Source organism: Gossypium hirsutum, chromosome A11 (genome assembly GCF_007990345.1).
Source record: "Gossypium hirsutum isolate 1008001.06 chromosome A11, Gossypium_hirsutum_v2.1, whole genome shotgun sequence".
Taxonomy (NCBI): domain Eukaryota; kingdom Viridiplantae; phylum Streptophyta; class Magnoliopsida; order Malvales; family Malvaceae; genus Gossypium; species Gossypium hirsutum.
Window position 1 is genome coordinate 53,340,183 of NC_053434.1, and position 13,001 is coordinate 53,353,183.

Sequence of the window (13,001 nt, forward strand, 5' to 3'; positions counted from 1 at the left end):
GGTTCTTATAAGGTAATTAAACCATTTAAATGGATAGTGGACATCCATTACATGGTTTTATGGAAATTTTAATAAATCATAAGGTTAATTTTATAATTAAGTAAAATAAGTTAAATTAATAAAAGAAAAGGATGAAATTAAAACATCATCTTCTTCAAATTACCTAGGGAGAACTGACCACCATTGTTAAACTAATGAGGAAGTTTCGGCTAAGCAATTTGCTTGCATTGTAAGTGATTTTTGCTCCATTTTAATGATTTCTATATTTTTGGAGTCATTGTAGCTTAATCTAGCTAGCTCAGGGACTAATTTGTGAAACTGTTAAAGTATTAGGGTTTTACCATTGATCAATTTGAATGTGTTTTGAAGTTTATTGGTAGAAAATGAATGGTTGTTTTTAGATAAACAACTTTTGTAAAGTGATTTTGGTTGAAAATGTTAAATAGGGATTAAATTGATAAAATGTGAAAATTATATGGTAAATGTGTGAAATGATGAAATATATGAGATACTAAGGGCTTAGATGAAATTCGGCTAGCATGGGTATGTACCAAATTGCATGAATTTGCATTGTTATGAGCTAGGGACTAAATTATAAATAAGTCAAAAGTTTAGGGGCAAAATAGTAATTTTTCCAAAACCTGAATTTGGATTGAATTGAATAAAATATGAATTAAAATAATTAAATCTGATTATAGATCAAGAAAATCAATGTACAAAACTAGATCGGGGGAAAGATAAAGTTTTGGACTAAACGATTGTTTTCCTTCATACGAGTTTAAGGTAAGTTCGTATGTTAATAAGTACTAAAGTAATTATGTTTTAAATAACTTTATTATTGCATTCTTGATGAATACGACTTCATGGAAATACTAGATGAAGATTTGGCGACGTATGGAATCCTGGTCAAACCTTAGGAATAGATAGGATACGAATGACAAGTCATTAGGGGTTACCTTGTTTTGGGTGCTGGTCCTGTACATTCTACCTGTGGCTGAGTTTTACAGTTACTCATCAGCTTGTGTGAGCAACATCGTGTAGCTACGTCTTGGCCGTCAGCTTTTGTGAGCAGATCCAGTAGTAGCTCGAGAGTGAGCATCTATATGAGATATGAGATATGAGATAGAGATGGTTTCGACCATTTATTGGCAATTAGTGTGTGAGATAGCCAAGTATCTGATATTATTCCAAATGGTTCAATGGGCACAGTGATGTTACGAGAGTTTTTGAATTCAAAATGAATTAGTACAGGTATGTACGTGAATCATATGAGAATTGAATCTATTAGATTTGTGATGTCATGTCCAACTTGGTGAATGAATATGTGTTCGGCTTCTGAATCAAATTGAGTTGTATTATGCTATTTTTAATTACTTAAATTGTGATTAAATGGTAAGTTGAGTTTTTTGCTATACGAACTTACTAAGCTTAATTGGTTACTTTGTTTAATTTTCTGTGTTTTATAGTGATTCGGAAGCTCACTTAGTTTGAAAGTTGTCGGAGATTGCATCACACTATCAAGCTCTCATTTTGGTACTTTTGGACTTAATGTATTTTGGTTATATGGCATTTATAGGTCATTTGGCTAATGGAAACCTATATGTTTTGTTATGTAACTAGCCATTTAATGTTGCTTGATTTGGTATATGTTGGTATGTATATATATGTGTGACTAGCTTCATCATGTATGATTTATGATTGCTATGGGAATGCTTTGATTGTGTATTGGTAGATTGGTACTTAATAGGTGAACTTGATAAATGGTATACATGTTATATTTAGGCAAGATAATGTATATATGTAATTGACCATTTAGGTAGTTTTTGGAGGTGATTCTGGCATGTTTTTAAAATGATCATTTAGGATACCTAAGAGCTTAGGATTGTTGGTAATGAAATTTCATGATACAGACTTGTTTATGATTGGTTTGAATGCCTATTGATGATATGATCATATGCTATTTGATATGTGTAGGTTGGTACCACATTGGGTGGGAAATAAGGCTTGGAAAATTACCTATTTTTGTCCACATGGGCATGTGTCTCGGCCGTGTGTCCCCTGATACTTATTTAGAAACCAAGTTAGTAGCTTCACACGGCCTAGCAGACGGGCGTATGGCTTGGCCGTGTGGCACTAGTCAGTATAGCTGTGTGGCCCAAGTCAGTGAGTTACACGAGATCGAACACGGGCTGGGACACGGTCGTGTGATCCCATTTTGAATGTCTACACAGCCTCTGACACGGGCATGTGTCCCCTGCACTTTGAAAATTTTCCATGTTTTTCTAAAAATCTCTTAAGTACTCGGTTTAGTCCTAAACCACTTCTAATGTTTGTTTTAGGCCTCGAGGATTCGTGTTAAGAACTATATGACTGAATTTGAATGACTTGTGTTTGGATATGAGAAATGTATATGAAAGGTATGATTGTTTAAGTGATTAGTCCGGTAATGCTCCGTAACCCTATTTCAGTAATGGATACGGGTTAAAGGTGTTACAGTATCAAAGATAAAGTCGAATCTACATAGAATTGATTGAGTTCAACAGATCAGATCTCCCGAAAAAAGCAAAAAAACAAAACCAAAAATAATCCTAAAGCCTAAGAAAAGAGAAAACTAAATACTAAAACTAAGAAGAAAATTATACAATATGAAAAGCTGTCTACAACACATGTTAAATGAGCCTATTTTTAGAATTAGAGTGGTCGCCGTCCTTAACCTAGGTCAGTTTTTGTTCTCGTGCTTAAATTTTTTATTGTTCTTAACCTGTAATTTTTATGTTATAAAATTTAGATAATTCAAACATATTATAAAACATAAACGAATTTAATAAAATAAAACTTACTTAGTGGGAAGGAAAAACAAAACATTTTCATTCCTTCTTTATGTAAGCCGAAACCATTTAGGGAGATTAAGAAAATATTTGGTTTTAGGGTTCAAGAATTTCAAGCTTCATTTGGTTAGTCAATTTAGTCCATTTTCTTGTAATTTTTATGTTTTTGGAATCCTGATAGCTTAAGCTAGTTGACCCATGCTATATTTTTTGATACCGTTAAAGATTGAAAAAGTCGACATTAATGGATAGTTGAAGTTCTAGGGGGTTAATTTGATAAATTTTAAGTTTAAAGTTGAAAAAAGACTGAATTGTAAAGTCAATTGATGATTTTGTACAGTAAGGACTAAAATGCACCAATTTCAAAATTTGTGGTGGGATTGAGAAATAGAAGATCTTATAGGGACTCTATTGAATTCAAATTTAAAATTTGAGGATAAATTTGAAAGTTAAGTTAGTCTCAGTTTTAAGGACTAAATTGAATAAAATCAAAACGCTACATTAATTGGAAATTGAATGTGAATTTGGCAATTTATTGATAATATTGTATGTTTGTTTTAATCAGTAGCTAATGTCAACCCAAATCCCTTGAAAAAGAAAGGAAAAGATAAATTTTTTTACGAATAGATTGGAGTTTACGGTTTGTGTTTCAATAATCTGAACTATCTCAAATGTTGGATTTTTCATTGCATTGTATGTTAAGTTTATAAGTTGAGCTATAATTGATTCAATGAGTTGGAATGATGTGTTTGAATTGTTTACATGTATTAAAGATTAAATTGAATAGATTCAGAAATATTAAATGTTATTTGAAATGTGAAATTGGACTGATGTTATGATGAGCTATGCTATTATATTTATATATATATGAGAATTATCGATTTGGTTGATTGAGATTTTGATATTTAAATGAAGAATTGATTAAAAATAATTGTGAGAAATTTTACCCTATTAATTGCTAGGGCAGGGTCGGGTATAATTGGCATGCCATAGGATAGCATGCGTTTAAGGTTATACGACTACGTGTTAGGGAGTGCTGGGCACCCCATTTGTTGGTTACACCAACCAGTGCTAGCCAAATCTATTTGTCAATTTATACTGACCATCATAAGGCACAACTTATTATTTCAAATTTATCCGACAGGCACTGGGTGCCAAATTGGTGTGTATGTTGGATTTGTGTATCTGTCCGACTTCGAGCCCAAGTTTGAGTCATGTTAATAGGAAAATAAAAATAGGAATTGGAACTACGATATGTGAAACAAATTGAAATAAAATGATTATGATTTTTGGAATGCATATAAATGCAAATGGTTAGAAAATGGAAGTGATATGTGAAAAGGAATGTTTATTTGTGAAATGTGTTAGAATAATGATAGATATGTTCATTGACTACATAAAATTAGAAATTGAAATAGAGTGTGCCATCTTATGAATTGAAATTGTCAAACACTATGTGAAGTTGTTTTGTCATGGTTTAATATTGGTAAATTGTGTTAGTTTTGATTAAAGAATGTAAGAAATGGTTTAGATGACATGTTAATTGCATATCATCGTTCATTTTAGCTTATGCATTTCAAATGACTTATGTTGTACTTAAATGTTTGGATAATAGAAATACCACTATGTATGCTTAGTGTACAATTTTGTTTTCCGTACCCAGGTTAAGTATTTTGTATTCTATCGTCAACTTTAGCATCCAACATCAAGCCCGAACTCAAGTGTTGGTGATAGTTTATTTTGTCATAGCATGTACATATGGAGTCTTTGGTTAAACAATGTTTATCTTGGATTTTGATGGCATTTTGAGAACCTTATATATTGATCTGCTGTAATTCAATGTAGCAAATTAAACTAGTTTTCGCACTTTAAGAGCTTGAAATTAAGCATTATCATTAGGATGTAATTATGTTTTAGTAACTTTTGTTAAATTCAATAAAATGTGCCAATTGAGTCTTTTATTAACCTTAGGGGCTGAATGTGGACTAAAGGTGAGATAATGAACTTTATAAGTGTGCAGGAGACTATTAGAAGGCATGTTAAATAGAGATTGGCCGCTATGTCACAACACGGAATGATTAATGTCACAACATAGGGAGTAGAATGGAGAAATCATGAAACTGCCTTCGTTTTCACTTCATAGACTAAGGGATTCGCAGCATACCCTTGATGAAGTCCCAAAAGGAGTATAATGACTCCTATGTCGCGACACAGGTCCTAGTGTGTCGCGACATTGACTTTGGACAAGAATTAAATATGAGCTAAGGGGTGTTTTGCTCTGTACAATATAACTTAAAGCTCGGGAACATCAGCTAACCTAGATTTAAGGACGACAACCACTTGAAATATATAGATAGGCTCCTTTGTCATATATTATGGGGACCAATTACTTAGTTTAAAATTTCACTTTAGTTTTCTTTCTTCTTAGGTTTTAGGTTTATTTGCAGTTTGTTCTTGTTTTATATTGAAAGATCTGATTTGTGAAGATAGTCAACTATGTAGATTCATATTTAATTTTAATACAAATCAAACATTTTCTTGAACTCTACACTTCAATACATTTATCATATTTTCTCTTTACATCAAATCCATATTGTTTATGAAAGCTGTGAGGAACTAATCCTTCTATGAGGGATCAGTGAGTAGAGGTATGATCTATTAATTGTTTTGTATGGTTATTTAACAAATCAATTGTTTGGGAAAGGAAGAACTTAAAACCCTAGGTCTGAAAACCCTAGGAAGTCATCAAGGTGGGAATTAACCCAAAATTGGTATGGCCTATCCGTGAACACCTTCACCCCAAGCCAATCTAGATTGTTAGGGCAAAAGATAATTAGTCCTTGTTGACTCGTTATTTGAGTGGAAGATTGGAATATCCTACTGGGATAGCGACTGGTTGATTGACGAGGACCTCAAAGTGACAGTTGATGGGGATTACCGAAGTGACTTAATCACCCATAATCAGATTTGATTTATTCCATAATCTCTTGAATTTTTATTTCTTTAAGTTATTTTATTTTATTATTATAAAAACCCTAAAAACTCTTTTTATTTTTCTTTCATACATAACTAAATTAAAGTACTAATTAGATCTTTAGGTGCTTAGGTTAAAATTAATCTAGCACTTGCCTTCCTTGGGTACGATCCTCGGAGTAATCACCTACTCTGTTATAACTACATTACAACTGAACTTATATACTTGCAAATAGCACCTAATTGATATATCTTTCATTGTAGTATTCACACTCTGGACATTAGTATGTCTGGTGGTAGTCAATCATTGAATCCAATTTAGCATGACTAATCTTACCAACTTCTTATTGAGCTCATGTCAACCTTTGTGATGAAGCTGGTGTAGTCGTTGCTTGTTGTCATTGGTTCCAATCTTTTATTTGTTTGGCTCGTAGCTCTGTGTACTATTGGAATAAAGTATTATCAATAATACTTTGAGATGGTTTCAAAGACTGCTCAGTTGATGCCATGGAAACGCATGCTCTTTTACATAAAGTCGTCACTAAGTGGGGAAAGAAAACTCCCACTTTATGGCCACTAATACATCTCTTCATGTTTTGATAGATCCACTTGCCAATACACACCTTCTTTTTCTACAAAATAGCATAAAGTAAAATTGCTCAAAACCTATTAACTTTAGATACATTTAAAGCAGGGACTATTTGTGTACACACAAGTTGAATCCACATTTTAGCCTCTAGGAACATGATAGCTTGATTGAAGGAATTTGGGATACTAGTACCTGGACAGTATTTCCATTCACCCTTTCCCTCTGTTAAGTAATTTATCATATTGTCCATACCTATGTCCCTAAAGTATTCCAAATAGGTTTCATTGATAAAATCTAGGTCATAGAATGGAGCATTGTAAATATCACAAATAATTTGAGGGGTTACTTTAACTTCTATCCCCTGTACAGATGTAATATCCCATATATGGCCGTTAGTATTTCTAGACTCATGATCTCGCAAAAATGCATAAAACTCTTAAACTATCGGGGCTACAGTAATATCTTTCAGGATTGTCCAAAAATGTTCCCACCTATGGTACCAAACCAAAGGCCATATCTCTTTACAAACGATCACCGATGAATCAAATCCCCTCTCTTGAATGAATGTTTTCCCTTGAAGTTCATTAAAATATTTTTCAACACTCAAGTTCCCAAAACTAGAGGGATTTTGAACTGTCAGTGGCTCTGGTTCATTAGTTCGTCCAACTTTTCTATGAGGCATTATCATTAAACTAAGAATTAAAGAAAAATATCAAGCAAAGTGTAACACACCTTACCCGTATCCCACACCAAAACAAGGTATGAGGCATTACTGGACTTCAACTCACACAATCATGCAAGACCGAGTCATGAATTTTCACCCAAATTTAAAACTTTTCATTCATGTGCTTAAAGTCCCTTATACAGCCGTGTGGGTAGGCCGTGTGGCTTGGGACACACCCGTGTCTTCAGCCCATGTAACTCTCTATTTATAACGTCGTCACCAAATTAAGGACACACGACAAAGGCACATGCCCATGTCCTAAAGCTGTGTCCTCCACACAGCTGTGTCTCTGCCTGTGTGTTTACTACTGGCCATTTTGTTTTGCATTTATTAGGGTGCAGAGGACACACGGCCAGACTACACGCCCATGGGGCGGACCGTGTGTCTAACCGTGTGGACAATTATAAGGCCATTTTCCAAGCCTTGTTTCACCTTTGGACACTATCATACTTAAACATATCTCATGGCACACACCATTGTCACACTTTTGACAATCATTCATGCCTAATCTTTACTAATTCATGCCTATGCAATGTCACCATTTCTCATGCTCAAATTAATAAACTTACTTAAGGCATTCCAAACTAATTTCATATCCAATTAATATCATTATTAATCTATTCTCAATTCACACATTTAAACCATGGTCACAGCAATACCAATTTGTCATCATTCATTCTTTGTACTTACGTGCCATATCATATCATCCATTATCATTAGTCATTCACATCACCACGACTTCGACACATGCATACATAAACAATTAGGTTTACAACCTAATGATCAACATGAGCCACATATCATGGCCTTATACAAATTGGACCATAAGCTATTCTAGGCCAACACATTTGGTCACATGAACAATGTCATCATTACTCAAAAGACAAGGTCCCTATACATGCCATAGACTCAAACTACTTGAATTTATCTATACCCGTAGTGATAGCTTGGTAGTGTGATGGCATATCCGGCGGTTTCCAACCTGAGCTTGCTAACTTAACCTATAAGAGATGGGAAAAGAAAGGGAGTAAGCTAATAAGCTTAGTAAGTTCATATGCAAAAAATGAACAGCTAACAGTGTTCACTTATTCTACCCATCTATAAGAATATTGTTATTACAGTTTGCATTTAGTCTCATGATTACCACATACTCATTCATAATGTTTACTCTTTAATCTTATGAACACTAATTGCATGTCTTAGCATTAGACTAGCAGCCATAATCCCACATAAATGCTTGTCTCCTTATTTAACAAGTTACTTCAATTCTCTTAGCAACATGCATGTCATTTATGAGTAAACATAATCTCAACAAATAGCTTATCAATCTTTCACTTATCCATAACTCATATAACTTGATGTTTTCGTAATGACTTAAGTTGACAATTACACTTGTCTTTTCTTTTGTTCATGTCTAATGAGTAAAAATTTAGGTATATACATTATACCATTTCACAACCTATTTAGGCTCACATGCCTAACATGTGACCATTTCAAATCTTACCATGCATCTCTTCATCAAAGGTGTAAATCAATAATTACATAGTTATCAATATCTCACAAACATAACTTATGCTTACACATTCATACCGAGAACTCATCACATATCGGTTTCACTTCACATGAGTTCTGTGTGCATACCTGTATCACTTGTATATAGTCACATACTTTTCATTTTGAACATACCATTGAATCACTCAAAATATCAATGGAGACTTGGAAATCTCATACATGCATATATGGTACCGTATCAATGCCACATTCCTGCTGTAGCCTTACATGAACTATTATATCGATGCCATGTCCCTGACATGGTCTTATACGATATCACATACCGAGACCATATCCCAGATATGGTCTTATACGGAATCTCAATAACCTCATTGTCATGATATTTGTATCCTATCCATCTCTAAGGTTCAATAGAAATTTTCTCATTCATTGAAACTTCATTGAATAGTCATTATTAAATTTCATAGGAACACATAGAATTCATGTAATATCGAAATATTAAATTCATAACAAAAGTGTGCATTATTTGCGTATGAACTTACCATGACACCCAAAATGGAAAAAAGGGAACTAACCGTCAATTACTTGTTTTCCCTTATTCTAGGCCCGAATCTCGTTTTCTTTGACATATAACATCACATTTAACTTATTATTACTCACATTACACAATGAGACCCAAAAATCATATTATGGAAAAATTACGTTTCTGCCCCTAAACTCTTTACATATTTACACTTTTGCCCTTAGGCTTGTAAAATGCTTTTCATCCAATTTATTTGTTCTTTAAGCCTAGCTGAACCATTTTCATAACTATAGCAACCCATATTTTGTAATATCCTGATTTTGGGCCTAGTCGGAATAGTGGTTTCGTGACCACAAAATCTAAGATAGAAATAATTATTTTATGATTATTTTAAGGTCTATGATATGATTGCATGATTGTGTGAAAATTTCGTGAAGAAATTTTATGCATAAAGTGCTTAAATTGAAATTAGGGACTAAATCGAATAATTTGCAAAACTTGTATTCTAGAAGTTTCTAGTACGAAATTGTTTTGAAATATTAATTAGGAGGTATTAAATAGAATTTTACCAATTTCTAAGTCTATGGACAAAAATTGGACATGGATGGAATTTTTGGAAAGTTTAGTAGTAAGGGCATTTTGGTCATTTAGGGGTAAAATGAATTAAAATACAAAATTAAGAGCCAATTTTGCTCATCTTCAACCCCATGGCCGAATATAGCAAGGAGAAACCATGGCTAGAGTTTTTCAAGCTTCCAAGCTCGATTGTAAGTCCGTTCTAGCCTCGTTTTTAATGTTTTTACGTTTTTGGAGTCCCGGTAGCTCGATTTAGCTTATGCTAGCAATAATTTAACCTAGGGTTTATATTTGGAAAAATACCCATAGGTGAAATTTGTGTATTTTGGTGTTTTATGATAGAATATGAGGTTTTAAATTATGTTAGACAACTTGTGCTACTCGGTTTTAAGTGAAAACGAGCAAAAGGGCTTAATCGGTAAAAATACCTAATAGTCATAAGTACATGTTAGAGTGAGAATTTGATGTTGCCATAGAAGGGAAAAAATGATCAGCATGTCATAAAACATAAGAAAATAGGCTGAAGTTTAATTTACGAGCTTTGGGGAAAAAGTGTAAATATGTAAAAGTTTAGGGGCAAAATTGTAATTTTTCCAAAATATGATTTTGGGTCAATTTGAATAATGTGAGTCCTAATTAGACTATATTTTAAATGATAGAGCAAGGAAAACTGAAGTTCGGGCTAAAATGGGGAAAATACCAAGTTGTGGACGAAATGGTAAAAGTAGCCATTTTCGCATACGAGGTAAGTTCATGTGTAAATGTAGTAACATAATTGTCATTTTAAGCAATTTAATGTTGTTTATATGATATGATGCTGATTATTATCATGAAATATTATGCTTTGTGGTTATTGTTGAATAATATGTAATTATGTGAATTACTTGATGAGTATGAACTATCACCGAAGTACCAATTTCGATATTTCGTGGAAGATGGCAAAGATGTGTGATCGAGAAAAATGCCCGTTTGAACCTTTGGAATGGATTAGGATACAAGTGACATGTCACTGGGATATTTGGGCATCCGAACTCGTTGAGTTGAGTCCGAGTTCACTTATGGATGCGAGCGTCCGAACTCGTTGAGTTGAGTCCGAGTTCACTTATGGATGCGAGCGTCCGAACTCGTTGAGTTGAGTCCGAGTTCACTTATGGGCGGGTAACATGGTAGCTTGGTTACATATGTGGCACTTATGTGCAAACTTTCCATGTATCCAAATTATATTTCGATGTGTTCAATGGGTAAAGTTCTACTGAAATGGAGGAATACTCAAGATGAAAGGGACGTATTGGTAAGTGTTGTGAAATGGGTACTTTGAACAGGTATGTACTTAACCCTCGGGTTGAAAAATCGATATAACAACAATATGGTAAGATGATAAATGAAAATGTGATATGAATGTCTTGGTGATGATTATGCAAATGATGTTTTATGTTTGCTTATATGGTTATGTTACTTGCTATTTGCATGTGAACTTATTAAGCATTTATGCTTACTCCCTCCTTTTCATTCCTTGTAGTTTTGACAAGCCAGCTCAGAAATCGAGAACGGTCGGAGGCTCGCTCACACTATCCGTATACCATCTTGGCATAATGGCTTGTATATTTTGAGAATGGCATGTATAGCATTATAATCATTTTGTATATATGGTCTAATGATATGGTTATTGAGTGGTATGGAAATGCTTGGTAATGATTAGCAATTGGAATGGCTAATCATGATCATATTTGGTGTTATGTATGTCAAATTGCTAGCTAATCCATGGAAACCATGAAATAGGTAAAATTTACCATAAAATAGATTCAAACAGCAGTAGTGATGTGAATTTGAAAAATCACTAAAAATAGTAGAAATGAAATTAAATAATGAATAAGTTATGGAATCGAAGCTTGATGAGTCTATTTTCATATGGAATAAGCTAAATAGGTATATGAGCTATATTTTATGGGATGTTTAAATTTTTGTGAAACAGGGCCAGAGCGATTTCTGGATCCCTTGTTCTGACTTTGGAAATTCACCATAAATTTTACAAAGATAATTAGAATATGTACAGATTCCTTATTGAGTCTAGTTTTATTAGAGACAAACAGAATAGTCATTGAAGCTCTGTACAGGGAGATATCTGATTCGTAATACACAGAGGTTAGAGTAGTCGAACCCTGAAACAGGGGAGATTTAACTAATAAACTGTACTAATTGGCCTGACCAAAAATTCTAGAAAACAATTAGTAGATAGATATATGAGTCTAGTTTCAGGAAAAATTTACGGAATTGGATTTCGAGTTTTGGAACTCGAGATATGATTTTTAAAGCGACTGTGATGCTGTTAGGCACCTTGTCTGGAAATTTTAAAATGAATTGTATGAGCTGTTTAAGTAATGAATTAAGTCCGTTAACACCTCATGTTCGACTCCGGTAACGGTCTCGGGTACAGGGCGTTACATTTAATGGTATCTGAGCAGGTTTAGTCGGTTCTCGGACTAACCTAGCATGTGTAAAAGTTTAAATATACATGCCACTGATCTGTGATAGTGTGATGTCTTCCGACGCGTATGAGTACCGTCTTATTTAGACAGGGTACTCTCCAACCGAGCTGTGCCGACCATGTTCAATGTTATGTGAAGGTATTTGAGTAAAATTATGATTATGATAAGTCTCGGTTCAGAAAAGTATGAATAAAGGTTTATGATACATATGTGATAAATATTCATATTTGCTTAATGCTCATATGATGTTGTGTGTGTGGCTTACTTGATAAGATGAATGGAATAAATAGAAAGTAGTAGAGGTATGAATAAAGGTCATAATATTATGATACGAATGAAAATGTCCTTGTCTTGATTTGGACGTCGAATGTTGATGAATGTTAATGATATATAATTTTTATGAGATAAAGGAATATAATGAAATGAACTTATCTATGTTAAATTGTTGGACTGAATTATATGATTGTAATGATATGTACATGATGATGCACAAAATGAAAGTTGTAATTGTGGTGCAAATATCTATGTTTGTTTGGCTTTATATGATGTCATGAGCATGACTTAATTTAATTAAATGAATGGATAAGTAAAGCTATCTAGAAAACATAGAATGTATGCATAAGTATATTGTCTAAATGGGACAATAGGAAAATTGGTGTAAGCCAACATGAATGAATGACATGATTTTGATGATGTTACTATGATGATGGAAGTTGTGTCATATGTGTATGTATAAGAAAGTCGAGTCAGAGGTCCTACAACCCCTCCCCCTTACCGAAGTGGTACTTAT